This window comes from Ochotona curzoniae, unplaced genomic scaffold, assembly GCF_017591425.1.
Source record: "Ochotona curzoniae isolate NIBS_2020 unplaced genomic scaffold, NIBS_Ocur_1.0 scaffold_3223, whole genome shotgun sequence".
NCBI classification, from domain to species: domain Eukaryota; kingdom Metazoa; phylum Chordata; class Mammalia; order Lagomorpha; family Ochotonidae; genus Ochotona; species Ochotona curzoniae.
Window position 1 is genome coordinate 3,560,293 of NW_024467108.1, and position 20,513 is coordinate 3,580,805.

The 20,513-nt window shown below is 43.4% G+C and overlaps 1 protein-coding gene and 1 long non-coding RNA gene across 2 annotated transcripts in view; one reads left to right on the top strand and one right to left on the bottom strand.

Moving 5' to 3' along the window:
• The window catches only part of FAM168A (family with sequence similarity 168 member A), a 174,662-nt gene that overhangs the window by 114,898 nt on the left and 39,251 nt on the right, over positions 1-20,513 (bottom strand). The window lies entirely within an intron of this gene.
• On the top strand, positions 5,400-18,999 carry LOC121145440. The gene is made up of 3 exons (XR_005882018.1): positions 5,400-5,480; positions 10,761-10,764; positions 18,972-18,999. It is a non-coding gene; the product is annotated as an uncharacterized LOC121145440 (long non-coding RNA).

The window sequence follows — 20,513 nt, forward strand, 5'->3', positions numbered from 1 at the left end:
GTCATGAGTATGGAGCTGGATTGGAAGTGGAGCAGCCAGGATGTAAACTGGGGCTCATATGGGATTGCCAGCATCACAGGCATCAGCTTTACCCACTACAACACAATGCCAGTCCCTCTATTCATCTTTTAATACTCATAAATCTATGATACATTTTTTTTTAAAGATTTATTTTTATTATTTTTTCATTGGAAAGGCGGATATACAGAGAGGAGAGACAGAGAGGAAGATCTTCCGTCCGATGATTCACTCCCCAAGTGAGCGCAACGGGCCGATACTATGCTGATCCAAAACCAGGAGCCTCTTTCGGGTCTCCCACGCGGGTGCAGGTTCCCAAAGCTTTGGGCCGTCCTCGACTGCTTTCCCAGGCCACAGGCAGGGAGCTGGAAGGGAAGCGGGGCTGCCAGGATTAGAACCGGCGCCCATATGGGATCCCGGGCGTGCTAGGTGAGGACCTTAACCACTTGCGCCACCGCGCCGGGCCCTATGATACATTTTTTAAATCTTTCTCTCCAGGTCCAGATCTACTTTTTCCTTTGAGTTTCAATTATTCCAGATACATCTCATTTACTCCTAGAGAGAACACCAGCCGTATTTGCATCATAGCACTTGCTATACCTATACACAGCTCCTGTACTTCCTTATTATGTCTGTCTCAGTGACATGCCCTCAAGAACTATTTTTCATTAGCCATTAGGCACTTGCAACTATTTAAATTCAAACCTAGAACTAAACAAAATTTAAATTTCTGCAGCTATTTAAATTCAAATATAAAAATTAAACAAAATTTAAATTTCAGTTCTTTAGTCTCCCTGTCCTTCAAGCATTTAGGTCTGAGTTCCAGTGCAGTAGGTTAAGCAACCACTTGGGATGCCTTCATCCCATACTGGAGCGCCACCAAATTCTGGCTACTCTACTTCCAATCTAACTCCTTGCCTATGTGCATCCAGAAAGGCAGCAGATAACCCAAGTACTTGGGTCTCTGCCACCCACAGGAGATACCCTGATGGAGTTCCTAGCTTCTGGCTTCAACCTAGCAGTCTTTTGCCATTGTAAGCATTCAGGGAATAAAGAGCAGATGGAAGATCTCCCTGGCCCCCTACCCTACCCTTGCTCTCACCTTGTCACTCTAATAAATAGATCTTTCAATTAAAAAAAAAAAAAAAGACTGCTTCTTGGCCTTTTGACTAAGATCAAGTACTTTTTTTTTTTTTTTTAAAAGAGCTACATGGGGCTGGTGACTTGGATATACAACATTGCTATCACTGCAGAAAGTTGCACTGGCCAATGCTAGTCTAAATTGTGTGTGTTCCCTAAGCCGTACATAGTCTACCAGGAAGTTTGGCAAGCCAGTGTCTGGCTCGTTCCTGTAGACTGGCATCAGCCTTTAGTAAATCATCGATAAATGTTTCTTATAAATGACATTGAGTAAGAGAGAGCTTATTCTACCTTATTATTATACACTACCCAGGACCTCTGTTCCATATATTGGAGGTTCTATACACTCTGATAAGCCCCCAGAATTCCAACTTGTGCAAAGAGGCAGGTATCACAATAGCCGAAAGCAACGAGAAAGCTTTTGTTCAGATCCTCTTGCCAAACCAAAGCTCCACTACTACTGTTAGACTTGATTAGAATACAGCTTATTTCTTGATTTAGGTTTGGTGATGTAATTTAAACTGCAAGTTATTCTAAAAGGATTTTGTTCTAGACATTGGAACAATATCTCTACTCAGCAGAAAGAAAAACAGAAAGACAGTGGTTGAAATCTATCATACTTTTTGTAACTTCATGATTGAATACAGTTTCAGTGTGCTTTTTATGTAAAACATCAATCATTTGCCACACATTTTCTGAGGAACTACTAAGAGCTAAGTGCTAAAGAAAGAGAAGTCCTAGTGTCAGAAAGAAACGTATGCTAAAATAACAGAACGTGCTCTACCCTAGAGGAAAGCATCAGGGCTATGAGGAGCACAAAACAGAGACAAAACTCAGTGGTGAAGTGGGGCAGGGAGGAGCAACCACTGGGAGGCTGCTCAGAGGTAAGCCTGAAGCAAGTGTTCAAGGTAACAAGAGGCTGGGGCAGGAAAAGAGGGTGGGAGGGTGTCCCAAACACAAACAACAACATGAACGAAGGCACAGGAACAGGACCTGAACACTAAATGCCAAGTCATTCAGTTTGGGTGCAAGAACATAGAAGAAGAGGAAATCAGACTAAATGAGACAGGCAGGGGCTACAACATTAGAGTCTCACATGCCAAACTAAGAGATTTACATTTTACTCGCAATGTTAAGGAAAACCTCTGCGGGAAAGAGGAATGCACTCTATATTTAACAAATCTCAGAAGCAGGAGGTAAAACAGATATTGGAGAGGTGACACAGCAGAGAGAAAGGTCAGGAAGTTGCTACAAAATGTGATGAGACAAAGCTTGTGCAATGCAAACAGGCTTCTGCTGTCTCTTCTTCTGTTTTTTGTTTGTTTTGCTTTTGTTATTGTTTAATTTGAGAGGCAAAGAGACAGACACACAGAGATGGAGTGAGGGAGGGAGAGAGGGAGTGAGAGATGGACAGATGTTCTACTTATCTGCTGATTCGCTCCGCAAAAGCTTGGAGCAGCCTGAGCTGAGGCAGCTCAAAGTCAGAAACTCAACCTGAGTCTCCCACACAAGTTGCAGGAACCCAATTACTTGAGCCACCATGGTTGTCTGCCAGGGCAGGCGTCCACTGGAAACTGCTCAGGAGTGGAGCCAGGTGTGGAACCCAGATATTCCAGCGTGGGTCGTAGGCATCCTAATCACTAGGCTAAACACCCCATGCAGTTTTAAATACAGCCTATTTTAAATGGATCTCCCACAATTAGTCTACACCTCTCAAAGCAGTAATACAATGATTTAATTACCTGGTACAATTACAAAAGCAACTGTTAAAGTCAATTCCATTAACTCTAAAAATTTCACTTCACTGCTTTATTCAAAAGCCATTCCAGACTGAACTGAAACTGCTCATTTTTCTCTTTTCCATCACACACAATTTTGGAAAGACATTGCAGCCAGATGAGCACATCTGTGCAGTGTACAACAAGTGTAAACAATTTAACAGGAATTTAATGAAACATTTCCTATTCTTCACTAGAGAAAAATTAGAAAATTCTAGCAATGGTAACATCAGGTTGCAAATTGACATTTTTAAATCACTGAGTTTTTCCCCTTTTTTTGAGCATGCCAATTTTAAATCCCATCTGGTTGCATGGTGCAGCTGCCCAAATTGAATTTTCAGTTATTAGGCACTTGGTTAAAGCATTCAGAACTGCCATGTGCCATCAGCAACAACAGCCTCAAGTATAATGCTCAGGAAGCACTCACATTCCAGGCTGAGAGGAGAGGATTTCTTAGTCTATCCTGGAGAGGAAAGGACAGGCAAGTATGGGGAAACGGAAATATCCCACACTTAGAGGAAAGTACACATGTTCTCTTAAAAGGCAATGATGCTTCTTATGCTTGATCCTACAAGTTCCTTAATTTCAAGAGTTTCAACTATCTTCCTACTTACAATTACAAAATCTTAAGAATCATGGCTTTGGAACTGGAATAAAAATTAGCTCAATCACAACTCTACATCTTATAAATCTGTAAATTTCAGTGCATTTCTTAATCTTTCTTCACGTGTAAAACGATTTCACTTAACCTCACAGAGTTGCGGTACGGATGATAAACACATGCATACACACATATGTGCATACACATAAAAAATACTACAGAATTCACATGGGTACTCAATAAATAATAACTATGCTTAAACTCTCCTTTGAATCCCACTATAATTTGTATTTTACACTAATCATGCATCTACCTTAAAAGTTTTAAAGGTTAAATTAATTAATTCAGGCAAAGCACTTTAAGCAGTATTTGGTGCATTAAGTGTTAGCTCCCACTGTTGCTACTGCTACTATTACATACTGGTGTCACAGCATGCTCCATACCTATTAGTCTTTTCATAGCTACAACTAAAATACCCTAACAGAAGTTGTCTCTGGAAGAAAGGTTTATTTTGGTGATAATCTGGAGAGTCATAATCCACTACCGGGAGGCACCATTAGTTTAACATCTGATAAAGATGATCAATGGCAGAAACCAAGACTAGGAACACAGGGCAAACCAGGAAGCAGAGACACACTGAGAGCACTCTTCCTCCATGTCCAGATGTCTCCACAAACCATCAATATTTGGTCCTGGGGCTACTACCTGGCAACATAACACAATGCAGGTACTTCCCAAAGGCCTTATCTTCAGACACCAACACTGGATCAGGATCTTACCCTTAACCTACTAACAATCCATTAACTATCAACTTGAGACTATGAGGCGCAAATTGCTGTGACAGGGGAGTGATGTTCCTTACTTTAAAAAAAAAAATTATTTGAAAGAGTAACATGGACAAAGAGAAGCAAATATTCCACCAAATGTTTCACTATCGAAGTGGCCACCACATCTGAGGCCACATAGTGGCAGGAGTGCTAGCACCTGGGACCATTTTCTGCCTTTCCAAGCACATAATCAGAGAGCAGCTTCACAAATGGAACAGCCAGGACTTGAACTGGCACTTCTATACAGAATGCTGGTGTTACGAGCTCAATGCACTGTGCCACAACACTAGCCCCTGGGGAAACAAATCCTGTACAAACCATAGCGCATAGTGAATTGCAAGTCCTTTATGGGCAATTTTCCTTCACCATCTAGTACTTAGCCAAAACTCCTGCACAAAACAGGTATTTAAGAAGAGTGGCTTTTAACCCAGTGGTTAAGAAACTTGCATTCGGAGAATCAAGATGGCAGAATAGGGCAAGGACACGTTTAAATGAATGGAAAAACATTTAATCAGGATGAAGCAGAGAGGATATATTTCAGGAAATAGGAAAGGACAAAACAACAGCAGAGGGGTAGCTGGAGACTGACAGACACAGGAAAGCAGCGGGCACAGCACTGTGCTGTTGCAGTGAATGGTACTCCAGCACGGTGATCAGAACTCCACCAGCAACCAGCTTTCACTGGAAGCTTGGGAGGTGAACCCAGACAAAGAACGGTCCATCCTGCTGGTCCGTTTGATTTGACCAGGAGCAGAGACAGAGCAGATCTCAGATAGGCAGTGCGAGAACAGAGTGGATTTCATAGCCCAGTCAGCCCCCTAGAGCTGAATTGGGCACCATTTTGTGTAAGGAGGCAAAGGCAAGGGAAAGGACTGAGCATAAACAGAGCTGGGAGTGAGCTCATTTCTGACTGGGTGAACTGCAATGACGGGGCATTCTATGGGTTCCACCCAAGACAGGTCTGGGTAGCCCCCTCCGATATGACGGCCAGCAGATCAAGAACTGTGGTGGTGGTACCTTAAGGCGCCATTTTGTACAGTGTGGCAAAAGTTTAGGACTACAGGGGACAACAGTGAACTGTGCATGGGCTGAGCTCGAGAGAACTTGCTGAGGTCCGTGGTTTGCACTGGTCCTGCATTAAAAAAAAATAATACCGACTGTGGCATCATATGAGTCAAAATAGGTCCGTGTGGCACCCAAACCTAACAGCCAACAGGTCCCAACAAGATCAGCATTACCATCAACCTAACTGTATAGGACACTTGGTGTCTCTAATCCTGGGACCTGCTGTGGCTGTGGAGACCACAGTGAAAACCTAACATAAGAACCCAGAGCTGGAACTCGCTGGAGGTGGAAGCACAAGTGGCTGCAAACAAAAAGTTGTACACCAACTGCAATAAGTAAAATCAAACTGTAGACTTGTGCGTGACGCAGCTTAGAAACCTGCCCCAAGGAGAAGGATCTGCTACCCGAAATACAATGACAAAGAGCAAAAGAAGAGACAAAAGCACAATGAATATTACTGAAACTCCCCTGCAAAGGAGCAAAACCCTATGCCAACCTCAGAGTTAACTGAGGAAGACACTGAGAAAATGGGAGACACAGAATCCATAAGACTCATTTTAAACAATCTGATCAACAATGAGAAGCTCATGCAAGAGTTCAAAGAATTTGGACCTGGCGGCGTGGCCTGGCGGCTAAAGTCCTCGCCTTGAACGCCACCAGGATCCCATATGGGCGCCAGTTCTAATCCCGACAGCTCCACTTCCCATCCAGCTCCCTGCTTGTAACCTGGAAAAGCAGTCGAGGATGGCCCAATGCTTTGAGACCCTGCACCCGTGTGGGAGAACTGGAAGAAGCTCCTGGATCCTGGCTTTGGATCAGCATAGCATCGGCTATGGGGCTATCGGCGCTCACTTGGGGAGTGAATCATCGGACAGAAGATTTTCCTCTCTGTCTCTCCTCCTCTCTGTATATCTGACTTTGTAATAAAAATAAATAAATCTTTTAAAAAAAAGAGCTCAAAGAATTTATGGAAGCAATAAAGCAAATCAAGGCTGATATATCAGAAATTAAGAACACAGTACAGCAAATTAAAAGTACAATCAAGAGTCTCCAAAATAGAATCAAGGAGGCAGAAGGAAGAATCTCAGAATTAGAAGATATTTCCTGTCACCAGGGGGAAGTAAACAAAAACCTGGAAGCAGAGCTGGATCAGGCCAAAAAAAGTATTCAAGAATTCAAAGACACTATGAGACCTAATATAAGAGTTATCAGAGTCCCAGAAGGTACAGAAAGAGAAACTGATTTGACAGATATGTTTAATGAAATAATAAGGGAAAACTTCCCTAATCTAGAGAAAGAATTGGGAAATAACATCAGGAGGGGCACAGAACTCCCAACAGGCTTGATCAAAAGCAATCTTTTGATCATGATCATCAAGCTCTCTTCAATTGAAAATAAGGAAAAGATCCTTAAATGTGCTCGTGAAAAAAAATCAACTGACATATAAAGGAATGCCATTAAGCTCACAGGAGATCTCTCACAGGAAACTCTACAGGCAAGAAGAGAATGGAGTGACATATTCCAAATTCTAAAAGGAAAAAATTGTGAGCCCATGTTAACGTACCCAGCAAAGCTTTGTTTCGTCTTTGAAAATGAAATAAAATTCTTCCACAGTAAAGAAAAGTTAAAAGAATTTGCCTCTTTCAAACCTGCCCTACAAATGATACTTCAAGATGTTCTCTTGACAGAGAAGAGGAATAGCACCCAATGAAACCAAAGGCAAACGGGAAGAACATCCCAGTAAAATGACAACAGAAGACTAAGCCAATGAACAACCCATTCCTAAAATGACAGGATCAAATTACCGCCCATGTATATTAACCCTGAAAGTAATTGGCTTAAGCTCAATCAAATGTCATACAGTAGTAGACTGGATTAAAAAATAAAACACATCTGTTTGTTGTCTAGAAGACACACATTTCACCAACAAAAATCAGTGGAGCCTATATCTCACGGATTTTGATGCTTTTGTTAGTTTCATCTCTTCAAAACACTTTCTTCTGATTCAATCATTCAATGACTCATACATCATACAGTAGCATCATTTTCTTCAAGAAGGTTCTTGATTTTCATTTCTTCAGCTATACGTTAGACATTTAGTAGCAAGCTATTTAACTTCGTGGTGGTGGTAATTTATTTTTTCTCCCTGATGTTGATTTTGTATTGTGACTTTTTATTTAGAGGGATATATAGTAGCTGTGTAATGCAGACTGTCATATCTAGTAACATGTCATTTAACTTCATGGCATTGTAAATTTCTATTTTTCTTTCTGTTGTTGATTTTGTATCATGACTTTTCATTTAAGGGGAAGTACAGTAGCTGTGAAATGGAGACTAACATCCAGATATGAGGATGCAGTGTGGTATGCATTTCTCCTTCCAGACAAAGATGGACTTACAATGAAACTGTTTGCTATACCCTGCCCATAGGATTCTGGACTCTCTGCCATTGTCCACGCCCACAATGATGGACATATGACTGAGTATGAAGAACTATACTTTAGTAATGACATAGAGGAACTAGGTGGGGGGGAAGGGAATTGGAGAAGGGATCAGAGAATACGTAACTGTATCATAAAATGATAGGAATAATAAAACATAATAATAATAAAAAAGATATATTGAAAAAAAAAGAAACTTGCATTCCACGTTGGGTACTTAGCTCTGGCTCCTGACCCCAAGCTCCTGCCAGAGCAGACCCTGTGAGGCTGCACTGATGGTTTTCATAACTGAGTTCCTAATATTCATGCAGGGTCCCGTGCAATTGCGATAGCATAGTGGCTAAAGTCCTTGCCTTGCAAGCACCGGGATTCCATATGGGTGCCAGTTCGTGTCCTGGCAGTCCCACTTCCCATCCAGCTCCCTGCTTGTGGCCTAAGAAATCAATCGAGAATGGCCCAAGGCCTTGGGACCATGCACCCACGTGGGAGATCCAGAAGAGGCTCCAGGTTCCTGGCTTCAGATCAGTGCAGCTCCGGCCATTGTGGCCACTTGGGGAGTGAACCATCAGATGGAAGCTCTTCCTCTGCACCTTGTCATCTTTGTATACCTAACTTTCCAATAAAAATAAATCTTTAATAAAGAAAAGAAGAGAAAACAACCCACTGAGGTAGAAAACCTTAAATAAAAATACTCATGTGGGAAACCTAGAACTTCCACTTCCTGGCTTCAACCCCATCCAGCCAGACTGTTGTGGACATTTTAGGAATGAACAAACAAATCGGAGCTATTTATCTTTTCCTCTCTCTGAATGTTTGTCTTACTTCTTCTCCCTCAAATAAGCAATTAAAAAAAAAAAAAACAAAAACAGGAAATTGGGCCCGGCACGATAGTGTAATGGTTAAGGTCCTTGCTTTGAATGCACCAGGATCCCATATGGGTGCCAGTTCTATTCCCGGCAGCTCTACTTCCCAACCAGCTCCCTGCTTGTGACCTGGGAAAACAGTAAAGGATGGCCCAAAGCTTTGGGACCCTGCACCTGCGTGGAAGACTTGAAAGAGATCCTGGTTCCTAGCTTCAGATTGGCACAGCAGTGGACGATGTGGCCACTTGGGGGTCAATCATCAGACGGAAGATCTTCCTCTCCCTCTCTCCTCCTCTCTGTTCATCTGCCTTTCCAATAAAATAAATAAATCTTTTTTTTTTTAGATTTATTTATTTATTGGAAAGTCAGATATACAGATGCAGGAGAGACAGAGAGGAAGATCTTCTGTCCGATGATTCAATCTCCAAGTGAGCGCAACGGCTGATGCTATCCTGATCCAAAGCCAGGAACCAGCAACCTCCTCCAGGTCTCCCACACGGGTGCAGGGTCTCAAAGCATTGGGCCATTCTCGACTGCTTTTCAAGGCCACAAGCAGGGAGCTGGATGGGAAGTGGAGCTGCTGGGATTAGAACTGGCGCCCATATGGGATCCCGGCGCGTTCAAGGAGAGGACTTTAGCCACTAGGCCATGCCGCCAGGCCCAATAAAATAAATAAATAAATCTTAAAAAAAAAAATAGAAATGCTCCTCTTTGGGACTCAAGGAAATCAATACTGAATGAACAATGTTCTGAATAAAGTGAAGATACCTGGTTTATCACACCATCTTCACAGCAGCCACTCACAGAGAATGCATTGTTAGTGGGTTAGGCACTTAGCCTCGTGCTTCAGCACCAGTTGGGATGCCCACGTTCCACAGTGAAGTGACTGAGTTTGAGTCCTGACTCTGCTCTTAATTCCATGTTCCTGCTGATACATATCTGGGAATGGAGGCAACAGGCCACAGCACAGCTTAAGAACACATTCCTATAACCTACTGAGAGACCCTGATTGAGTTCCCAGGCCCAGTGTCCATGAATTTAGAGAGACAGCCAACACCTCGGAATTTTCTCTCTCCTTCTCTGTCTATACCTTTTAAAATTAAAAAAAAAAAAAATACACTAATTAAAAAGTTTATTGTTTGAAGAACTGATTATTCCTGTCACACCTGTACTGGTAATAGAAGGTATTCTTGTCAGCCTGTTTTACAGATAACAGAGTCCCAGAAAGACAGAAGGTTAGGATCACTCGGGGAAGGAGGTCCCCTTTGCTCTCTCAGAAACATTGTTTCCTTCAGCTAGATGTATTTTCTGTCCGTATTTTGAATGCTACCCATGAGACCAGTCAAGCTTGACAGATCTTGGTGGTTCTCAGCAAGGGCCCTCTGAGTCAGACACTGATGGAAGGTGAAGAAGGAACATGACCAAATGAGGACAAATGCAGGATTTCTTTTTTGGCAGAGAAAGAACGGACCTGATTCCATCTGGCCTGTGCTAGAAAAAGCAATTAACTCTGAAAGTAGCCAGAAGATGAAGCTGTAACTTTGAAGGAATGAGGACAGAGGACACTGCAGGTCAAAGATGAAAGGCAGAACTGGAGTTTCAGCTCATACCACTCCCCCCCAGGGATGCAGTCTTTGTGGGGAATGCTTGTTCCCTCAATAAACCATTACTCAGACCCTGCAATGAACTATGAAAACAATGCAATAGTGTGAACCAAAAGCTTAAAACAAATACATACTTTATTCCAATTACCCTATTCATAAATATTCTTTAAAAATTATCAAAAAACACACTGCAATTTATAACTAAAAATGGTTATCTCAATTTTAATATACAAAAAAAAGAAAAGTGGCCTAAATATCTAATAAGGACTAACTAAACTAAATAAACAAATAAAATCATGTCATGCAACACAACAGCATACAGTCGTTAACACTGATGCTTAATACAAATTTTAATGACACTGGAAAATGCTTATGATACAGTTTTAAATTAAAAAGAACTTTATGGGGGGCCCCGCATGATAGCGTAGTGGTTAAGGTCCTTGTCTTGAATGCCCGGGATCCCATATGGGTGCTTGTTCTAATCCCAGCAGCTCCACTTTCCATCCAGCTCCCTGCTTGTGGCCTTGGAAAGCAGTCAAGGACGGCCCAGAGCATTGGGACCCTGTACCTGCGTGGGAGACCCAGAAAGAAGTTCCTGGTTCCTGGCTTCAGATCAGCGCAGCACCAGCTGTTGTGGCCACGTGGGGAGTGAATCATCAGACAGAAGATCTTCCTCTCTGTCTCTCCTCCTTTCTGTACATCTGCCTTTCCAATTAAAAAAGAACTATATGGGGCAGACAGCCTGGCAATTGAGACATCAATTAGGATGTCTGCATCCCACACTGGTGTGCCTGGCTCCATGCCTGAGTCCACCTTGCTGCTAATGTGTACTCTGGGAAGCAGTAGGTAAACAGCTCCGGGAGTTAGGTCCCTGAATCCACAGAGGGCCTGGATCAGAGGTTCCCAGCTCCCTTCCCAGGCTGCCAACTGGGCATGTGTGAGGAGTAAACCAGCATGTGGATCTCTTGTCTGAATGTTCCTCTCTATATCAAATAAACGCATTAAAAAAAAAACAAAGCACCCCTGGGGCCAGCAATGTAGTTTAGTGTAAGGGTAATACCACTGCCTGCAATGCTGTCGTCCCTAATGAGAATTCTTCCAACTAGCCCACTTCAGTTCGGCTCCCTACTAACAGCCTGGGAGAAGCAGCAGAAAATGGTCCAAGTGACTGGATCCCTGCCACCCACCAGGTAATATTCCCAGCTTCTCTCACCCCTTAACCTTGGTCCCTCACTGGCTGTTCTGGTCATAAGGGGCATCTGGGGATTGGACCAATAGATGGAAGATCTGTCTCTCACAGGTTCTAAAATTCTTTCTTTTTTTATAAAAAATTTTTATAATTATAATTTTTATAATTATAAATAATTTTTTATAAATAATTTATTTATATTACAAAGTCAGATATACAGAGAAGAGGAGAGATAGAGAGGAAGATCTTCCATCCAATGATTCACTCCTCAAGTGAGCACAATGGCTGGTACTACGCTGATCCAAAGCCAGGAACCAGGAACTTCCTTCCAGGTCTCCCATGCAGGTGCAGGGTCCCAAAGCTTTGAGCCGTCCTCGACTGCTTTCCCAGGCCACAAGCAGGGAGCTGGATGGGAAGTGGAGCTGCCGGGATTAGAACCAGTGCCCATATGGGATCCCAGGGCGTTCAAGGTGAGGACCTTAGCTGCTAGGCCATGCTGCCGGGCCCCTAAAATTCTGACTTTCAAAATAAATAAATAAAGCATTCCATAAAACTATTTACAATATGATCTTACCTGAATAAGTAGGAAAAAAATTCAAGGCCTAAATATTAAAAATTTTAAAAGTTAGCCTCTGTGCATACAGGGAGATATTATTTGCCATAACTTCCCAATTTTTCCTTAATGGACATTTTCCAAAAATCTACAAGGGTAGAGATTTTTTTTTAAGATTTTATTTATTTTTATTGCAAAGTCAGATATATAGAGAAGACGATCTTCTGTCCAATGACTTACTGCCTAAGTGACTGTAACAGCCAGAGCCAAGCCGACCCGAAGCCAGGAGTCAGGAACTTTCTCCAAGTCTCCCATGCAGATGCAGGGTCCCAAAATTTGGCTCGTCCCCAACTGCTTTCCCAGGCCACAAGCAGGGAGCTGGATGGGAAGCGGGGCTGCCAGGACTAGAACCATCGCCCATATGGGATCTCGGTGTGTACAAAGCGAGGACTTTAGCTGCTAGGCCACGCCGCCTGGCCCAAGGGTAGAAATTTAAACAGAAAAATATATTTTAAAATTATCAGGGATAAAAATCCTGTGAGTCTCTGGTAAGTGGGAAGAATAAAAAAGCTATATTTCAATATTAACGGATTATGCTAGGGAACTGCTGAGAACTGACACAAAAGCAAAGATGACATAAAACCAGAGGACCATAAAGAGGAAATGCCAACCAATTTCCAGGAAGTCACTCTCATTTCAGAATATCTGTCATCAGCAAAGCCAAGATGGATGAGTTCAGTAAGCAATGGAGCTTGATGGGTAAGGACAGTAACAACCTAGCTAAAATCTGCAAGTTCTTTAAGAACATGGAACTGCCAATTACCACACAGTTTGCTAAAGGTCATGATGGGAGACAGCAGGAGGAAAGTGGCCAATCTGGAGAGTTGAGAGGACTGATTCAAAAGACAAAGGCATTAACCTGGAGAAATTTTCCAGGACAACAGAACAAGCCAGAGAATTAAAACACTTAACATGCCTGGGGAAAAGGCTTTTATTTCAGTGTTGCTGGAGCACAAGGTGCAAGGCAAACAATGGTTAAAGCAGTGGTGGAAAAAGGCACTGGGGCCTGCCCTGGAGAACCTGAATGTCTGGTCTACTATGAGCCAAGCAACTACACAAGAGTAAACCAAAAACAACACCAGCCAGAGGGAGCTCACTCCAGCAGGAGAGACAGCTGGGCAGCATTACGGTAAAGACAAATGACAGGTATCAAAGGGCTGAAGGAACGCCCAATCCAACCCTAGAAATCATTACCAAGTCTGGGCTCTTCCTAGCTCATTTTCCCTCAGGCTTTCTCTTGTTCCCTTCTCTATTACCCGTATTACCACAGATAAACGAATATCTTTCTTTTTTACCTCTCCTAAAATTCCAATCCCGAGACCCTTTCCCTCACGTGGCCTTGCCACATGAAAGAACTACCAAACCAAAGCACTAATAAAGAAGGCAGGCATTGTGTTTTGCACGTTAAGTTAGTATGTGGAATACCTGTATCATATGTTAGGGTGCTGCTTCGAGTCCTGGTCATGAGTTCCAATCCAGCTCCCTGTTAATGAGCCTGGGGAAATGGCAGAAGATAGTTCAAGCACCTAAGTTCTTGGATCCTGGCTTCAGGCTGGCCCAACCCACCAAGCTGCTAAAGCCTTGGGCAGTGAACTAGCAGTTAGAAGATCTCTGTCACTCTACCTTTCAAAGCAATAACTCTTTTTCCCAGATTTATTTATTTTTATTTGAAAAGCAGAGTTACAGAGAAAGACAGACACAGAGAAATCTTTCATCCATTGGCTCACTCTCCCAAATGGCTACAATAGTTAGGGCTGAGCCAGTCTGAGGCCAGGAGCTTCTTCCAGGTCTTGCACATGGGTACAGGGACCCAAGAGTTTGAGTCATTTTCTACAGCCAGCATCATAAATAACTTAACCCATTATGCCACAATACCAGCCCCCTCAAGTAACATCCTAACCACTATGCCCCAATATTCTATTTTTCAATGATAAAGATAACAACTAAACAAGTCTACATTATTCACTACACTGTATTTCATTAAAGCATGAATGACATTCGCAATGCTAAATCCAATGGACATTAAATGTGTATATCTATTTCTTAGCCTCATTTAGCTATACTTGTCACGTTCTCCTTATCTCTGGCATCTGTATACTAACCACATCCTCCTAGTTTTCCTAGAACCTCTATGTCTACCCCTTCTTGTCTATATTCCAGGCTTTCCTTCCACCCAGTAATTAAATGTTTCAAGACCGTGTTATATCCTATTCTCTCCTGAAACAATCTGATCCACATCTGTGGATTCATTCTAAATGCCAAATATATATTTTCTATTCCCTATCTTTCTCAAAGTTCCAGATATGTTTACTTAACTGCATGGTCAACATCACCTCTTGGATGTTTTGAATTCATTTCAAATTTGTACTTGCTTCAGCACCACATACATTAAAATCACTTCAAATTCAACATGTCCCAAAATGAACTCAAAGTATCCCATCTCCAAACTGGTCCACTTCCAGTGATCACTTTTCAGGGAAAGGCACCACCATCTACCTACTAACCATTAACCCAGAAACACCTTACCATTTTCTTCTCCCTTACCACTTCCCCCGCCAAGCACATAGTCCTACACACCATCCATCACTCAGTCCTATCAATTCAATACACCAAATTTCTCATAACATCTCTTTTCACCTCCACTCACCATCTTCTTCGTCCAATCCACTATCTTGTGTATCACATGGACTGTATCTACGAATTATTTTCTTAAGACCCCTAGTGAATGCCAAAAACCAAGGATAACAGCCCTATATATACTTTTCTTTTCCCAAAATAAATATAAATACACACACAGAGATACCTCAAAAAGTTAATAAAAATGGGATCAAAGTGGGATTAAAAGTCACATTTATTTCAGTGAAAAAAAAACCTGAAAATGTGAATTCACCTTCTGGAGTCTTGAAGATGGACACTCACGAGATACCAAACATACGCCCCTTTGTAGTTAAAGCAGTTAAAATTCTTCAATTGTGGATCCAGCATGATAACCTAGTGACTAAAGTCCTCGCCTTGCATGTGCCGGGATCCCATATGTGTGCCATCTCTAATCCAGCTCCCTGCTTGTGGCCTGGGAAAGCAATAGAGGATGGCCCAAGGTCTTGTGATCTTGCACCTGCATGGGAGACCTGGAAGAGGCTCCTGGTTTTCAGGTGCTGGTGGGTGCCGTTCTGTCCAGCCATGTCTGCCCCAGTCCTGGTTTTCATGCTCTCCAGTAGGAGTGGTAACCCAAAAAGGAGGTACCCACTATTTCCCTACAGGGCCCACTCCATCTCCCGGTGGTTCTGCAGTTTAACTTCACAGAATTAGCCCTCTGTGCCAGCACCTCCCAGCTGATGCTGCGGCAAAACCCCACAACCCTTATCCACTCTAATTTATGCTTGTACCAGTAGGAACAGTCAGCCCAGCCTGGCTTTTCCCTGATCTAGCTCACACGAGGCCACAGGTATTGTAGCTCTGCCCGGTTTGGTTTGCCCACATCCCAACAAACACTCTCTAGTGGGAGTGGTGGTCCAACAGAGGAGACCCCCCACATTTCCCCTACCGGCTTTGCTACCTCCCACCGGTTCTCACATGTGCTGGCTGGGTGCTGCAGCCCAGTATGTCCTGGCCCACCTCACCTTGGCATTTGCCAATGGGTGCTGTGGCTTGGCCCAACCCGGCCCACCCCCAATTCCAGCTCCTGCTTGCGGGAGTTATAACCTAACTTAGTCGAGCCCAGCCAGCACCCAGTCCCAACCGTAATGTGTACTACTATGTGTTGCGACACAGCCTGGCTCAACCCACACTCTATTCTGGTTCTCAGTTTCGCCAGTGGTACTGTAAACTGGTTCAACCTGGTCTGCCCCCAACCTGTGCCAAATGTATGCTGGTGAGTACCATTCCCTGATCTGGTCTGGGCTGCTCCCTATCGTGGTTCTTACGTTCACCTGCTGTGACTCTGTCCCGATACAGGAGTTTCCCATGCTCCTCCATCAGAACCTCGCCTAATGTCAGGTCTCGTGCACGCTGGTGGGTCCATGGGCCAGCCCTACTTAGTCTACCTCCTGTTCTAGCAGGGAGAGTGGCCTTTCCTGACAGGCCTTCATCCCATTCCAGTTCTTACTGTTGGATTTTTCAGCCCAGCCTAGGCTGGTCCACATCCAGATACACACAGCTTACACATGACTCTAACCTAACCTAGCCCATCCTACACCCACCCAGGTCCTCCAGGGTACCAGTTGGTGATGGAGTCTATCCCAGCTCAGTGCACCCAGCCCCCGTTCACACTTGTGCTGAGGAACACTGCAGTCATAACCATACCAGAATACAGCTCACATTCTAGCACCCACATTCACCAGCGGGAACTCCAACCCAATCACAGTGTCCCCTTGCTCCCCAACCAGACCTGTTCCCAGCCAAAGATCGTGTGTGTGCCAGTGGTTGCTCTGATACAGCCTGGCATAGCCCCTCACCTTTCTTGGTCTTTGCCTTAGATGCTGAAACCTGGCCTGACCCGGCCTGCCCCCAGTCCCGATTCTCACTGCAGGGTGATAGAACCTGGTCCTGCTTGGTCTATTTCCATTCCTGGCTCATGTAAACCACTAGGTGTAATTGCCTAGCTTGGCATGACCTGCACTCCTGCCTGATTTCTGTTCTCGCTCATGAGCCAAGGTTTGCTCAGCCCTGCCTGGTCCACCCCCTTCCATAACCAACCCACACATTAACCAACAGTTGGAGATACTTTGCTCAGCTTGCCTGACCCCAAGGCCTGGAGCATGTGATCGTCAGTGGAGTTATGACTAATTAGGGCAGTTTCCCAAGTTCCCCGACTTGATCCACTCCCAGACCCAGATCTCATAGTTGCCAGCAGGCGTTAGGCCAGTGCCTAGCATAGCCTGCCCTTCCATCTTAGCCTCATAGGAGCTAGTGCACAGTTGCAGCCCAGCCCATCCCACACCCTGTTTTAGGATGCTGCAGCTTGGACCTGCCCAGGCTATTGTTGGTCCCTTCACCTGTGAGTGATGACCTTTAACTGATAAGTAGTAGAATGAAAAATGTAGTAGGAGTGTATCACTGATTAACATGTGCTGCCAACTGAGGAATTCTTGCCTGCAAGGTCAGAACGGATAATGCCCTGCCTTAAGGTAAAACAATTTGCAGAATTATCTTTGGAAACACCCACCTGACCATGAGGTGAAGTCTGTTGGAAAGCTTGTGACTTCTGTATAAGTGGAACAGCTTTCTTGCATTGTCCATTGTGATCACGAAATTACAGTGGTCCATCTTTATCTCTTTACCTTTGTTAAAACACAACTCCACACACCCTTCTCAAGCTCTGAATTTGGCTGGAGCTGGCCTACAGCGATCTATTTTTAAGATTTATTTTATGTACTTAAAGTTACAGAGAGTGAGAGACAGAAAGAGGTATCTTCCATCTACTGTCACTCCTCAAATGACTGCAATGGCTGGGGCTGAGCCATTCCAAAGCCATGTGGCTGTAAGGACCCAAGCACTTATGTCTTCTTCCACTTTTTTCACCCAGGAGCACTAGCAGGGATCTAGATCAGAAATGGAGCAGCTGGGAGTTGAACTGGAGCACTCACAGGATGCTGGCACTACTATCAGAGGCTTGGTTTGCTATGCTATAACACCAGCTCCTTGAAATAATATATTCAAGTGGGCAAAAAATTTGAATAGATTTTTCTCCAGTTACAGGTGTAGGCAACAAATATGTGAAAAGTTGCTCAATAGCACTGATCATTAGAGAAATGCATATCAAAATTGTATTAGATATCATGCCACACCCACAAAAACGTTAGCTTAAAAAGGAAACACGCAATAATAAAGATATTGAAAGACGGGAACTCTCATACAATGCTGGTAGGAATATCTGAAATGTAGCAGTCACTAAGGAAATCAGATTGGAAGCTTCTCAACAAGTTACACAAAGAACCTATCACCCAGGAATTCTAGTCTGAAGTTGAAACTGAAAGTAAGCACTTAACCAAATAAATCTGCCCACATGTCCCCTTCAGCATTACTCACAATAACAAGGGTAGAAATGACTCATATTCATAGTATATAATCTATAGCATATTCAAAGAATCTATCACTACTCAACTATTAAAAAGGAATGATGTAGGAGAATCAAGATGCCAGAATAGGGCAAGGACACATTTCAACGGACAGAGAAACATTTAATCAGGATGAAGGAGAGAGGACACACTCCAGGAAATAGGAAAGAACAGAACAAGAGAGAGGTAGCTGGAGACTGTCAGACACAGGAAAGCAGCAAAAACAAAGGTGTGATGTCGCAGTGACTGATAATCCAGAAGCATTCAGCTAATGGTGATCTGAACTCCACCAGCAATCAGGTGGGAAGGGACTTTCACTGGAAGCTTGGGAGGTGAACCTAGACAAAGAACGGTCCATCCTGCTGGTCTGTCTGATTTGACCAGGAACAGAGACAGAGCAGCAGATCTCAGACAGACAGTGCGAAAACAGAGTGGATTTCTAACCCAGTCAGCTCCCTAGAGCTGAATTGGGAGCCATTTTGGGTAAGGAGGCAAAGGCAAGGGAAAGGACTGAGCATGCTCTGAGTGGGGAGTGAACTCAATTCTGACTCAACGAACTGCAACGACATGGCATTCTATGGGTTCCACCCGGGGCAGGTCTGGGTAGCCCCCTCCGATATGACGGCCAGCAGATCGAGAACTGTGGTGGTGGTACCTCGGGCGCCATTTTGTACAGTGTGGCAAAAGTTTAGGACTGCAGGGGACAACAATGAACTGAGCATGTGCTAAGCTCGCAAGAGACTTGCTGAGGTCCGTGGTTTGCACTGGTCCTGCAGGAAAATAATACCGACTGTGGCATCATACTGGTCAAAATAGGTCCATGTGGCACTCAGACCTAACAGCCAACAGGTTCTGACAAGATCAGCACCACCAACAGCCTAGCTACATAGAATACCTGGTGTCTCCCTAATCCTGGGCCTGCTGTAAATGGAAGTGGGAGAAAGGTTGTACAGACAACAGTGCAACCTCAGCATAATAACACAGGAGGTGGAGAGTAGTGAGCCAGGAGCTGGGGTCTATGGACCATGGTGGAAATCTGACATAAGAACCCAGACCTGGAACTTGCTGGAGGGAGTGGCTCAAGTGGCTGCAAGCAAAGAGTTGTATACCAACTGCAATAAGTAAAATCAAACTGTAGACCTGTGCGTGACACAGCTTAGAAACCTGCCCCAAGGAGAGGACTCTGATAACCAGAAGTACAATGACAAAGAGCAAAAGAAGAGACAAAAGCACAATGAATATTACTGAAAACTCCCCTGCAAAGGAGCAAAACCCTATGCCAACCTCAGAGTTAACTGAGGAAGACATCGAGAAAATGGGGGACAAAGAATCCATAAGACTCATTTTAAAGATTCTGATCAACAATGAGAAGCAAATACAGGAGTTCAAAGAATTTAAGGACTATGTTACACAAGAAATAGCAGCAATAAAGCAAATCAAGGCTGATATATCAGAAATTAAGAACACAGTACAGCAAATTAAAAGTACAATCAAGAGTCTCCAAAATAGAATGAAGGAGGTAGAAGAAAGAATCTCAGAATTAGAAGATATTTCCTGTCACCAGGGGGAAGTAAACAAAAACCTGGAAGCAGAGCTGGATCAGGCCAAAAAAAGTATTCAAGAATTCAAAAACACTATGAGACCTAATATAAGAGTTATCAGAGTCCCAGAAGGTACAGAAAGAGAAACTGGTTTCACAGATATGTTTAATGAAATAATAAGGGAAAACTTCCCTAATCTAGAGAAAGAATTGGGAAATAACATCAGGAGGGGCACAGAACTCCCAACAGGCTTGATCAAAACCAATCTTCACCACGACACATGATCATCAAGCTCTCTTCAATTGAAAATAAGGAAAAGATCCTTAAATATGCTCGTGAAAAAAATCAACTGACATATAAAGGAATGCCATTAAGCTCACAGGAGATCTCTCACAGGAAACTCTACAGGCAAGAAGAGAATGGAGTGACATATTCCAAATTCTAAAAGGAAAAAATTGTGAGCCCATGTTAACGTACCCAGCAAAGCTTTGTTTTGTCTTTGAAAATGAAATAAAATTCTTCCACAGTAAAGAAAAGTTAAAAGAATTTGCCTCTTTCAAACCTGCCCTACAAATGATACTTCAAGATGTTCTCTTGACAGAGAAGAGAAAAAGCACCCAATGAAACCAAAGGCAAACGGGAAGAACATCCCAGTAAAATGACAACAGAAGACTAAAAGCCAATGAACAACCCATTCCTAAAATAACAGGATCAAATTACCACCCATGCATATTAACTCTGAAAGCAATTGGCTTAAGCTCAATCAAATGTCATACA